This window comes from Lycium barbarum, chromosome 1, assembly GCF_019175385.1.
Source record: "Lycium barbarum isolate Lr01 chromosome 1, ASM1917538v2, whole genome shotgun sequence".
Classification (NCBI taxonomy): Eukaryota; Viridiplantae; Streptophyta; class Magnoliopsida; order Solanales; family Solanaceae; genus Lycium; species Lycium barbarum.
In genome coordinates, this window is record NC_083337.1 from 127,159,796 (window position 1) to 127,171,745 (window position 11,950).

At 42.2% G+C, this 11,950-nt stretch overlaps 2 long non-coding RNA genes across 2 annotated transcripts; both read right to left on the reverse strand.

The window, feature by feature from the left end:
* Positions 1-4,456: 4,456 nt before the first annotated feature.
* LOC132637665 (uncharacterized) lies at positions 4,457-6,779 on the reverse strand. Its single transcript, XR_009581576.1, has 3 exons — positions 6,561-6,779; positions 5,794-5,844; positions 4,457-4,591 (listed from the first exon to the last, which is right to left on the reverse strand). It is a non-coding gene; the product is annotated as an uncharacterized LOC132637665 (long non-coding RNA).
* A 2,627-nt stretch (positions 6,780-9,406) lies between these two features.
* Positions 9,407-11,739, reverse strand: LOC132637657 (uncharacterized). Its single transcript, XR_009581575.1, has 3 exons — positions 11,521-11,739; positions 10,754-10,804; positions 9,407-9,551 (listed from the first exon to the last, which is right to left on the reverse strand). It is a non-coding gene; the product is annotated as an uncharacterized LOC132637657 (long non-coding RNA).
* Positions 11,740-11,950: the final 211 nt, after the last annotated feature.

The window sequence follows — 11,950 nt, forward strand, 5'->3', positions numbered from 1 at the left end:
CACGAACACGTGACCTCATACACCTGTGCCATAAAAGGCAATGATATGGAGGAAAATGAGATTGAGTCAGTGCTATTGAAAAAATTTGGGGAGACTCTGTCAAAGGGAGCGTTGACGTGGTATGACCACCTACCCGAGCATTCGATCACTTCTTTCGAAATGCTCGCTGATGCATTCGTAAAGGCTCATGCAGGTGCCAAAAAGGTGCAGGCCCGCAAGGCCGATATCTTCCGAATAACCCAGAGGGACGATGAGTTATTCCGTGAGTTCGTCAACCGGTTCCAGAGGGAACGGATGGAACTCCCCCCGGTTCTAGAAGAATGGGCCGCGCAAGCTTTCACAAAGGGGCTCAACGTGCTAAGTTCAACTGCTTCGTTCAAATTAAAAGAAAATTTACTGGAATACGAGGCTGTGACATGGGCCGATGTCCATAATCGGTATGAATCGAAGATTCGGGTGGAGGATGATCAGTTCGAACTCCCCCCGGTCCCGGTAAAAATGGATAGAAGTTTTGAAAAACCAAGGAAGGGTTATGAGACAAAGGACGAATCATCGAGGGAAAGGTTTCGGCCATACTCCCATTCGGAGAGACAAAATTTTAGGTCGGAAAAGTCAAGGGAGAGCCCGAGCCATTTCTCAGGTCGGGGTAGCAAGCGGATCGAACGCCCGACAAACAGCAGGGGGCTTTCGTTCAAGAGCGATGCCGGAATTTCTGCCGGTAATAAGGGTCCACCAAAAATTTCGGAGTACAACTTCAACGTTAGTACTTCGGGCCTCGTCTCGGCCATCGGCCGCGTCCCGGATGTAAGATGGCCGAAACCGCTAAGGTCAGATCCAGGCCAACGGGATCCAAACATGGTGTGTGAATATCACGGAACCCATGGTCATAGAACCAAGGACTGTCGCCAGTTGAGAGAAGAGGTAGCCCGGTTACTGAAAAACGGTCATCTCTGAGATCTGCTGCGCGAGCGAGCCAAAAATCATTACAAGGAAAAAGAAGCTCATCGAAGGGCCGAGCCGGCCGAACCCCAGCATACAATCAATATGATAGTTGGGGGTATTGACGCCCCCCGGGGGCCGGTAATGAAATGGACAAAGGTTTCTATCGTTCATGAAAAGCGCATCCGAGATCACTCAACCGGGGGCTCTATATCCTTCAGTGACGAAGACGTAGAGGGCATCATTCAACCGCAAAATGATGCACTGGTAATTTCTATACTTATCTTTAAAACTAAGGTTAAACGTATTTTGATCGACCCAGGTAGCTCGGCCAACATCATCCGATGGAGAGTGGTCGAACAGCTGGGACTGCTCGATCGGATTGTACCGGTGGCCCGGGTACTCAGCGGGTTCAACATGGCAAGCGAAACCACGAAGGGGGAGATCTCATTGCCCGTGAACGTGGATGGCACCATTCAACAAACGGTGTTCTATGTGATCGAGGGGGATATGAAATATAATGCACTATTAGGCAGACCCTGGATACATAGCATGAGGGCGGTACCCTCAACACTGCATCAGTTGCTGAAATTCCCCACTCCGGAGGGAGTAAAAACCATCCGAGGTGAGCAGGCCGCAGCAAGGGAAATGTTCGCAGTAGAGGAAGCGACGCCTCGGCCCAAGGAGCCGGCTCAGGAAGAAAAGGATGTAACCAGAGGGGGAGTCCCCAAATAGCAATCAAAGTATACCAGGTCGGATCCAGTGCATGAAGAGGATGATTTCGAGGTACCCAGATCATTTGTCATGCCAGATGACTCGGATGCAACCAAGTCAACCGTAGAGGAGCTGGAGCAGATCATCCTGTTCGAATACCTACCGGACAAAAAGGTATACCTGGGCACGGGGCTTACCCCGGAGCTTAGGCGCAAATTAATTGAGTTTCTTCGAGCTAACGCCGATTGCTTTGCATGGTCGCATATAGATATGACAAGTATATCACCGGAAATAGCAACTCACAAGCTCAGCTTGGACGGGAAGTTTCCCCCGGTGAAGCAAAAAAGAAGGCCCATGGCGGAGGCGAAGCACGCCTTCGTGAAAGACGAGGTAACAAAGCTTTTAAAAATAGGTTCCATCCGGGAGGTGAAGTACCCGGATTGGCTTGCTAACGTCGTGGTAGTGCCCAAAAAAGGTAATAAATTTCGAATGTGTGTCGATTATAAGGATTTAAACAAGGCATGCCCGAAGGACTCATTTCCATTGCCTCACATCGATAGAATGATCGATGCGACGGCCGGACATGAGATGTTAAGCTTTCTCAATGCTTACTCCGGGTACAACCAAATTCGGATGCACCCGGAGGATCAAGAGAAAACATTCTTCATCACTCGATATGGGACTTACTGTTATAACGTCATGCCTTTCGGACTAAAAAATGCCGGTGCAACTTACCAACGCCTAGTTAACGGAATGTTTGAAGAACAAATAGGGAAAACGATGGAAGTTTATGTTGACGATATGGTTGTTAAGTCCCTGGAAACAGAGGACCATTTAAAGCATTTGCAGGAAACCTTTGATGTGCTCCGCAAATACAACATGAAGCTCAACCCGGAAACATGTGCCTTCGGAGTAAGGTCCGGTAAATTTCTGGGCTTCATGGTATCAAACCGGTGAATCGAAATCAATCCGGACAAGATCAAGGCTATCGAGGATATCGAGGTTGTGAACAACATCAAAGGGGTACAAAGGCTCACCGGAAGGATAGCGGCGCTGAGTCGCTTCATATCGAGGTCCTCGGACAAGAGCCACCATTTCTTCTCTTTGCTCAAGAAGAAGAACGATTTCGTTTGGACACCGGAGTGCCAAGAAGCTCTACGAGAATTGAAGAGGTACTTGTCTAGCCCCCCGTTGCTGCACACACCGAAGGCAGACGAGCCGTTTTTCCTCTACCTAGCTGTCTCCAAAGTGGTGGTAAGTGGCGTTTTGGTCCGAGAAGAATCAGGTACGCAATTCCATATCTATTACGTAAGTAGAACTTTGGGGGATGCGGAGACCCGTTACCCCCATTTGGAAAAATTGGCATTAGCACTGGTAAGCGCTTCCAGAATGCTCAAACCTTATTTTCAATGCCACCCCATATGTGTAGTAACTACGTACCCTCTGAAAAACATCATGCATAAACCAGAGTTGTCAGGTAGGTTAACGAAATGGGCCGTGGAAATTAGCGGTTACGATATCGAGTATAGACCTCGAACGGCCATCAAATCCCAAATCTTGGCCGATTTTGTGGCAGACTTTACCCCGGCTATGGTCCCCGAGGTCGAAAGAGAACTTCTGCTGACCTCGGGAAAGGCCACGGGCATTTGGTCTCTATACACGGATGGGGCCTCGAACCTTAAAGGTTCCGGACTAGGGATTGTCCTTAGATCCCCGACCGGGGATGTCATACGACAATCCGTTAGAACTGTTAAATTGATTAACAATGAAGCCGAGTATGAGGCTATGATTGCAGGTTTCGAATTGGCTCGAAGCATGGGAGCCGAAATAATCGAAGCAAAGTGCGACTCGCTTTTGGTCGCAAACCAGGTGAACGGCGTATTCGAAGTCAAGGACGAACGGATGCAGAGGTACCTCGAAAAAACCCAAGTGGTGCTTCATCAATTTAAAGAATGGACTTTGCAGCACATACCAGGGAACAAAACAGCGAGGCCGATGCATTAGCAAATTTGGGATCCTCGGTCGAGGGGGAGGAAGTCAACTCCGGGGCAACGGTGCACTTATCAAACACGGCCATAGAAAGCGGACACGCCAAAATATACACAATGGGCTTAACTTGGGATTGGCGCAATAACTACATTGACTACTTGCGTGATGGTAAGCTCCTAAACGACCCGAAGGAATCACGGTCACTACGGACCAAGGCTGTCCGTTTTTGCTTAGTGGACAGCCAATTGTATCGACACTCTTTCCTCGATCCCCTGGATAAGTGTTTGGGTCCCGGCGAAACAGAATACGTGATGAGAGAGGTACACGAAGGAACCTGTGGCAACCACTTCGGTGCAGAAGCTCTGGTCCGAAAGATTATCAGGGCCGGTTATTACTGGAATCGGATGGACGAAGACTCGAAAAGCTTTGTCCGAAAATGTGACGGATGTCAGAAGCATGCTCCGATGATTCACCAGCCCGGGGAGTTGCTGCATTCGGTAGTCTCACCTTGGCCTTTCATGAAGTGGGGAATGGACATTGTGGGTCTGTTACTGTCACGACCCAACCCCGTAGGCCGTGACTAGTGTCCGTGCTGGACACCCAAACGTACCCAATAATCCAAACCAGCAGACTAGCAGATTATATAAATATAAAAGTTAGTCGACATTACTAGTGTCATAGAGGAACATATATAACACATGGAAGCCGATAAGGCTATCACAAATCATAGCAACCCAAAACATATACAGAACCCACATGTATGTCTACAGACCTCTACAGAACATAACATAAACATAAGACAGGACAGGGCCCCGTCGTACCCATGAATAGCGTACATATATCCAACAGCAGCAGACTGTACCAGAGTATAGGCTCTGGACAAAAGAGCGCTCCAGAATAGCAGAATAGGTGTCCTAGGCAGGTGGGTCAGCAAATCTGTAGTCTGTACCTGCGCGGCATGAAAACGCAGCCCCCGAAGAAAGGGGGTCAGTACGAAATATGTACTGAGTATGTAAAGCATGGAACGTAGTAAACAAAGTCATAATCGGAACAGGAGGTACAGAAAAATGAACGGAATATCCAGATTAGCAAAATGCTGATCATAAAGCATAAATAGTACTTACAGGAAACGTATGTCATACCTGGTCCCATTACGGAACAAAATCATAACCGGAACAGAACGTACAGAAATGTGAGTGAGATGTCCAGAGTATCAAATGCATATTTTCAAAACATGAAGAGTATGTACAAAAACATATGCCATATCATATCCGGCCCCTGCCAAGGGACTCGGCAGACAGAACGTGGTCACCCCCCGACACTGGTGCCACAACACATAAGGATCAGAAAAGGGGAATAACCCCGTAACATAGCATATCATATCAGATGGCTATATCAGATCATATCAGAACAAGCGTACATGGCACAGCATACTCCACAAACCCATGTACGCGTATACCTGCCCCCTCACATCGAGGCACGGCGAACAATGCAAAGGATCACGCTTGACAACATATCCTGGCCCGGGCTCAGTGGGGGAAACATTGAGGCATCCACGAACGGAGTAGTGAGAAACTAAATGCACTAAAAATACCATAAATATATTTCCAGAGACTCAATGAGGCATATCGAATGTCAAATCAAATCAATGAAATCGGACGGAAACATAGTAAGTAAATTTAGATGTCATAACGGGTTACGGAGGCATAATCTATCCGAGATCGTTTTCAAGATTCAAAACAATTTATAAGACTTAATGAAATATTTAAAATAGTTTTTATTTAGTAGATAAAGGAGTAGTTAGAGTATCTCTAACGAAAACGCTCGAAGACAAGTCATAGACACATAAAGGGTAAAATTGGAAATAGTGGGCCCACCTCGGAACCAATGAAGCGGTGGGCTCAAATTACGTATTTTTAAGCTTATGGGGTCACCTACAAAGGTTCTAGGACATTCCATAACTTCCTAAGCAATTTGGGAAAAAATTTCATAATTTTTCATCAAAGCATACTTAAGGAATTCAATTCTATTGAATGAAAAAGAGACGATTTCAAACGCGGATTCCGATGGACAGAATATTCCCCGAGGCGTAAATCCAAGCCTAGTACATCTAGGACATGCCAAGAGAAGAATCGGGATAGCTTTACATACCTTTCTTGCCCTTTACGCTTGCCAAAACTCAAATCCCGTTTCGTCCAAAACCTACAAATGGTCACATTTACCAATTTACTATTCATAAGACTTAAAATTTCAACCTTAACCAATTCTTGTCTATAAAAATTTGAGCAGCATCTCCCCTATATATATATCATCCCCGAGGTTAAAACTCGGCTAAAACAACAACAACCATACCAACAACAATATATACAACATCAATAATCGACTAGGAACGCATTCTAGCGTAAATAGTCTTATTTTCCAAATAATGCGACAATTCCAAATCCAACTTTGCACTTACAACCCGATATCAATATTTTCATATTCACATACTAATATAAGACCATTCAAACATAAACCAAAAGTATTCCAAGCTATATATTCAATATTCAACAATTCCATCAACTTCCATATTCAATCCAAAATTCTTATATATGCAACAAAACCATTCCAACACATTTTCTACTTACTAATTCATCTCCAACAACAATCTACCACACGGCCAACATGGCTTCTTTCCAATTTCATCCAATTTTCATTCAACTTCCATTTCCAATACAAATTCCACAATAACCACAACTAGTATACAACTTAAAATTCAACTCATATATGTATACAACATATATACACCCATGGCTACATATATAATATATATACATACCCACTTTGCAAACTTTCATATTTCCATAAATTCTACTCATTTCTACATACTACAACACAAACAAACCTTCATAACATAAGAAAAAAGAATTGATTCTTACCTTGTTTTTATGAAAGTAGCAAATCCTTCAACATCTTATTGTTCCCATGCTCCTCTAACTCCAAACAAAATTATATTCGTGATTATGCGTTGCCCGGACTTCGATTAGTACTTCGTAGCTTGAAATTTCACTCACAATCCTCACTTTTATGTGAGATTTAGGCCCCTTTTTGTTGCTGAATTTTCTGGAAAATTTGAGAAGTTTTTAGATGATAAAAATGGGGGTTTTGCCCCTTTTTATAAGGGCTGAAACGGCGTCACTGTAGCTACAGTACTGTAGCAGTGCTGTAGCGTACTGTAGCAGTGCTGTTTCTGCGCGACAGTTCAGTTTGTAGCGTCTATAATTCTCTACTCCGACGTCCTATCGATGAGTGGTTTGTTGAATCATAAACTAGACTTGACGAACTTCATTTTAGGCTTTTGAAACGCCTTAAAACTCCAAATATGCATAGAGATATACCCCTCCAAAGTTGACTAAAAATTTGTCCGGCATTTCTCAAATTTTCGTCGAACTTATTTTCTTCAACTTGCTCGATCTCAAAATATTCCGAAACCCTCCATACATGATATTTATCACTTATTATACATGATAATGACCATATTCTTGTGTTTTAAAATACTCTTTCCCGATGACGACTTACAAGATCATAATCATCCATTATTTAAACAATATACTTAATAATGCCTCATTCCTCATACTCCAAAGTTGTTTTAACTAGTCGTAACTCGACATTCTTACATTCAAATTTAACAGTGTTTCTTCGAAGTACGGGGTGTAACATTCTCCCCCCCTTTAAAAACATTCGTCCTCGAATGTTGAGGTAGAGTTCTCCCCGAGGTAGATATCAATGTTTTTTCCCGTATTTATCAGTATTTACTTTACTTACTTTCAGTATTGCTTGCCCGGTAAAACTGAACTTATCCAAACTATGCAATCCATTCTTCTTCTTTTGTAGCCAAGATTTACGCCTGTACTCAAGGTCATCCCTTTTTCTTGTTATTTGTCTGTCCACTAACTCTCCATGCTTTATCGCTTCAGTCGTCTCTTTAGTCTGTCGTCTCTTCAGTCTTCGTCGTTATATCCTTGTATGCCCCTTTCATTTCGTGCTTACCACACACCCTTATCCAATTTTGATCTCATTCTTTCATTCGTCTCTTGTGGCTGAATCTTTGGGATTTCATACATATTTCCCAGGGGGGTCACCCATCCTCCCACCTTAGCACGCTTAACCTCGAAAACTTCAATACATTTAGGTGCGTTAAGGCCGGTATAATCACGTCAACTGCCCCGCGCGACCTTGGTCACGTAATTTAAGGAAAATTGGGGTCTTAACAACTTTCAAAACGCCCTCGTAGGGGGTTCCACCCAGACTTAGAGGGGATTCTTTTACTTTTCTAACTATATAGTTATCGTATCGCCCCTGTAAATCCTCAATATTCACCTCCATGTGTGTATATATGTAATTTTAGACAGCTCACGAGTTTAAGTTTTTATTCCACAGATCCCATCTCCAATCAGTCGATGAAAACTGATATAATGTTACTGTGAGGCATCTTCCGACTACCAGCAAAAGAAAACTAGAATCCGACGAACTTCGCGGAATCTGTTAGTACTTAATTCACATAATTACCTCCATATTTGTATATATATATATATATATTTGAGTCGTAAGCGGACCACTCAATCCTCAACTGCCTGTCATACACTTTGTATTCTTCCAATTAGAGGAAACTTAACCGTTGGGCATCTTTGCCCTTCCACATATTTTTGCCCCTCAACCTAGGCTGTTCTAAAGCAAAATCGGGTTGGAACATATTTCCGGTCCGTTTAAATAAATTGAGAATTTGCTACTCATATATGATTTCTCGAGATAAAATTTTTCCAAATAGGGATAATGCTTCTTACAAATGACATGGAGGGTATCTCTTAAACTTTAATCCAACATAATAGATTTACCCTACGGTATCGATCTTCAAGACACGTTAAGAATTTATATCTCATTTTCCTCTCCGTATTTCTAGAAAAAATTGGGCAGAGGTTCCTCTGTATTTCTTACTATCCCAAAACCTGTACACAGGAAATACCAACCATGCCTCACAGGGCCAACACATATACGTATATACATATCGTATCATATCGCCTCATAGCCACACGGGGCTAATAATTTCAAATAAAAGTATAAAGATGCTGAGGCTTACCTCACATGCCCAACTCAAACTGCACCTACTACACTTTCCTGCTTATTTTTTTTTCTTTTCAATCTTCAGCTTCATGTTTCAATCGTATTTCAAACACCTTACCCAGCATAAATCTTTCATGCCATTACTTACCTGTGTACTGTGTAGCTTCCAATATCATCAGTCGCTGTCTTACGTCGATACCGTTCTCCAGCTGCAATCAAGGGTTAGTAAAAAAAAAGGGGTTCATTTCCTATAGCTGGCTCTATCGCACGATCTAAGATTCAAAGAAAAGTAACACCCTAAATGTCCTGTAGCCTCCTGTTTATAGATGTGGTGCACAACACACCGATAAACAAGACTCTACTAGACACGGTCTGTAGACATTCCGAGGACGAACTGCTCTGATACCACTTTTGTCACGACCCAACCCCGTAGGCCGTGACTAGTGTCCGTGCTGGACACCCAAACGTACCCAATAATCCAAACCAGCAGACTAGCAGATTATATAAATATAAAAGTTGGTCGACATTACTAGTGTCATAGAGGAACATATATAACACATGGAAGCCGATAAGGCTATCACAAATCATAGCAACCCAAAACATATACAGAACCCACATGTATGTCTACAGACCTCTACAGAACATAACATAAACATAAGACAGGACAGGGCCCCGTCGTACCCATGAATAGCGTACATATATCCAACAGCAGCAGACTGTACCAGAGTATAGGCTCTGGACAAAAGAGCGCTCCAGAATAGCAGAATAGGTGTCCTAGGCAGGTGGGTCAGCAAATCTGTAGTCTGTACCTGCGCGGCATGAAAACGCAGCCCCCGAAGAAAGGGGGTCAGTACGAAATATGTACTGAGTATGTAAAGCATGGAACGTAGTAAACAAAGTCATAATCGGAACAGGAGGTACAGAAAAATGAACGGAATATCCAGATTAGCAAAATGCTGATCATAAAGCATAAATAGTACTTACAGGAAACGTATGTCATACCTGGTCCCATTACGGAACAAAATCATAACCGGAACAGAACGTACAGAAATGTGAGTGAGATGTCCAGAGTATCAAATGCATATTTTCAAAACATGAAGAGTATGTACAAAAACATATGCCATATCATATCCGGCCCCTGCCAAGGGACTCGGCAGACAGAACGTGGTCACCCCCCGACACTGGTGCCACAACACATAAGGATCAGAAAAGGGGAATAACCCCGTAACATAGCATATCATATCAGATGGCTATATCAGATCATATCAGAACAAGCGTACATGGCACAGCATACTCCACAAACCCATGTACGCGTATACCTGCCCCCTCACATCGAGGCACGGCGAACAATGCAAAGGATCACGCTTGACAACATATCCTGGCCCGGGCTCAGTGGGGGAAACATTGAGGCATCCACGAACGGAGTAGTGAGAAACTAAATGCACTAAAAATACCATAAATATATTTCCAGAGACTCAATGAGGCATATCGAATGTCAAATCAAATCAATGAAATCGGACGGAAACATAGTAAGTAAATTTAGATGTCATAACGGGTTACGGAGGCATAATCTATCCGAGATCGTTTTCAAGATTCAAAACAATTTATAAGACTTAATGAAATATTTAAAATAGTTTTTATTTAGTAGATAAAGGAGTAGTTAGAGTATCTCTAACGAAAACGCTCGAAGACAAGTCATAGACACATAAAGGGTAAAATTGGAAATAGTGGGCCCACCTCGGAACCAATGAAGCGGTGGGCTCAAATTACGTATTTTTAAGCTTATGGGGTCACCTACAAAGGTTCTAGGACATTCCATAACTTCCTAAGCAATTTGGGAAAAAATTTCATAATTTTTCATCAAAGCATACTTAAGGAATTCAATTCTATTGAATGAAAAAGAGACGATTTCAAACGCGGATTCCGATGGACAGAATATTCCCCGAGGCGTAAATCCAAGCCTAGTACATCTAGGACATGCCAAGAGAAGAATCGGGATAGCTTTACATACCTTTCTTGCCCTTTACGCTTGCCAAAACTCAAATCCCGTTTCGTCCAAAACCTACAAATGGTCACATTTACCAATTTACTATTCATAAGACTTAAAATTTCAACCTTAACCAATTCTTGTCTATAAAAATTTGAGCAGCATCTCCCCTATATATATATCATCCCCGAGGTTAAAACTCGGCTAAAACAACAACAACCATACCAACAACAATATATACAACATCAATAATCGACTAGGAACGCATTCTAGCGTAAATAGTCTTATTTTCCAAATAATGCGACAATTCCAAATCCAACTTTGCACTTACAACCCGATATCAATATTTTCATATTCACATACTAATATAAGACCATTCAAACATAAACCAAAAGTATTCCAAGCTATATATTCAATATTCAACAATTCCATCAACTTCCATATTCAATCCAAAATTCTTATATATGCAACAAAACCATTCCAACACATTTTCTACTTACTAATTCATCTCCAACAACAATCTACCACACGGCCAACATGGCTTCTTTCCAATTTCATCCAATTTTCATTCAACTTCCATTTCCAATACAAATTCCACAATAACCACAACTAGTATACAACTTAAAATTCAACTCATATATGTATACAACATATATACACCCATGGCTACATATATAATATATATACATACCCACTTTGCAAACTTTCATATTTCCATAAATTCTACTCATTTCTACATACTACAACACAAACAAACCTTCATAACATAAGAAAAAAGAATTGATTCTTACCTTGTTTTTATGAAAGTAGCAAATCCTTCAACATCTTATTGTTCCCATGCTCCTCTAACTCCAAACAAAATTATATTCGTGATTATGCGTTGCCCGGACTTCGATTAGTACTTCGTAGCTTGAAATTTCACTCACAATCCTCACTTTTATGTGAGATTTAGGCCCCTTTTTGTTGCTGAATTTTCTGGAAAATTTGAGAAGTTTTTAGATGATAAAAATGGGGGTTTTGCCCCTTTTTATAAGGGCTGAAACGGCGTCACTGTAGCTACAGTACTGTAGCAGTGCTGTAGCGTACTGTAGCAGTGCTGTTTCTGCGCGACAGTTCAGTTTGTAGCGTCTATAATTCTCTACTCCGACGTCCTATCGATGAGTGGTTTGTTGAATCATAAACTAGACTTGACGAACTTCATTTTAGGCTTTTGAAACGCCT